The 2,074-nt window shown below is 40.1% G+C and overlaps 1 long non-coding RNA gene across 1 annotated transcript in view; it reads right to left on the reverse strand.

Moving 5' to 3' along the window:
* The window catches only part of LOC109293408, a 4,456-nt gene extending 3,702 nt beyond the window's left edge, over positions 1–754 (reverse strand). Inside the window, exon 1 of the long non-coding RNA XR_002096312.1 lies at positions 626–754. This is a non-coding gene — a long non-coding RNA (uncharacterized LOC109293408). The remainder of the gene's footprint in view (positions 1–625) is intronic.
* Between the last annotated feature and the right edge of the window lie 1,320 nt (positions 755–2,074).

Below are 2,074 nucleotides of genomic sequence, written 5' to 3' on the forward strand. Positions count from 1 at the left end.
TGAGCAGTGTCCCCGAACTTTTTAACTGATGCAGAAGCAAGGAAAGCCACGTGCTGGAAGTTATATTAGGGTTATACCTGGGAAACGCAAGGTCTTTCCATTCCAAAACGCAAGCAGTGGAACATCAGAGTGGATGTTCTTGGGAACAGAAAGCATCTCAACTCGACAAAAAATGAAAGATTTGTTCACAATTCACTAAGACTTCAATTTAGTGTTCTGTTTCCTTGCAGTGATAAAACTACTTCAGAACTGGAGAATAAATTAGATCAACTATATTTTGTAACAAAAATACAATGGAATCGGGGCCTTTAAAATCATAGCTTCTTAAACGGCAACACACAATCAGCAGTAAATTGTTTAGCTTTCTATTGCTCTGGCTATTCCCCAAACCCAGCTGCTCAGGAAAAAAAATACTTGAACAAATTAAAGCGTCAGGTAGCTTTCCCTGCTAAACAGAGCTTGATTAAATCATCTTTTCTATATGAATTTAAAATGGCTGCTTTAACAGTGACCTGTGTATGCCCTGGCCAACCTGTACCACTATTTTAAAAAATGAACTGATGACATTAGAAGAAAATAAGTAGCTCCAAGCCTGAAGCATGGTATCCATCATAATAAATGTTACCTTTAAACACAGATATATCCATTTGTGCCAACATTTTTCCATGACACCATATAACTTGTTTCTAACAGCTCCAAGAAGTTTTTGGTACCCCCATAGCTTGTTGGCATCAGTGGTAATTACAGTAGGATATAGCCTGTAATAAATAGACAAAAATAGCTGCACACCAAGCAGTATTGCATTACACAAAGGAAGCATGTGTTAGATTAGAGAATATACTTAGAATAATTTTTCCCTGTTCCAGGAACAGTTTTGCTGTTATGAATCTAGGCTTGTTTATACCACCTAAAACAGTAACTCCAAGTTTAAGGCTTCCATGTTCAGAGATGCCAATTCACCACATACCCGGACCAGCAGCCAAATATACGAGTCTCTCCTCATCCCCAACTCTGGCTATTAGATTTTCCACCAGGAGGTAAAGTCGAGATAAAGTCAAGATAAAATGCAGTCCCAAAGCAAGGTAGGGTATATTCTTCCCATCAGACATTGGACATAAAAGACTAATTTAGAGTATCCATAATTCATCACAATTTTGGGAGGGTTCTGCAGCAGAGAGGGGAAAATATATACCAGATGTAGTGAGCTCTGTAGCGATTAACCAAGCATCTTAAAGCTGTTACAAAAAGGCACATTAGCAAGAAGATGCATTACAAGCAGTTCACAGAAGCTGCCTTGTAGGGTCACCTTATTTCAAACTGTCAGATCAAGTCACCTACAATTTCCCCTTTCAGTGGAAGTCAAATAGAAAGTGTTAAATAAAGAACGCCTACTCTGGATCCACCTTAGTTTTAAAACAAGGTAGATTTGTCACTTTGGGAAATAGCTGTTTAGTTCCCAGCAGATTAGACCTGAATACTCAGTTCTGCTGCTCTTTGCAAGTTAGTATATGGAAAATTTACTTCCCCCCCCGAGCAGATTCAGGCATGGAGCAAATACAACATTCTCCATGTCCAGAAAACACTGTGAGCTAGACGAACAAACTTCACGTATGTAGGTCAGAGCAGATATTCAGACATGGGCTGCATGACACACAACAATCTTGCTGTTCCCAGCTGAGAAAGCCCAGAGACTGTAAGCGCTGTCTGTTCCTTTATAGGCGTGTGTGATCTCAATAAGACTGATTTTGACAATGCCATCAATCCTTGTTCCACGTGAGCTCACCAGCCCATACAGCACCTTTGTGTACAAGAAAGCTTTCAAGACAGATATTCTTATGAAACACTAGTGATGCAAGTTAATGCACCACTGCAGTTAGGAAACAAGGGATTGTCATTTCCAAAGTAGCACATGCTGCAAAAGTTAGAAGGCAGGTATTGGACAAACAGGCGACACTTTGAAGTAACGAGAACCAGCCAACTCCCTTCAACTTCAGGAAGAACCATTCATTTAAGCTGCCTCTCCCAGATCCTTATACTCAGATGCAGCCAATCAGCAAATCTTCTTGACCAGTCG

The sequence above is a fragment of the Gavialis gangeticus genome, unplaced genomic scaffold (assembly GCF_001723915.1).
Source record: "Gavialis gangeticus isolate Ggan-Ray unplaced genomic scaffold, GavGan_comp1, whole genome shotgun sequence".
Lineage (NCBI taxonomy): Eukaryota > Metazoa > Chordata > Crocodylia > Gavialidae > Gavialis > Gavialis gangeticus.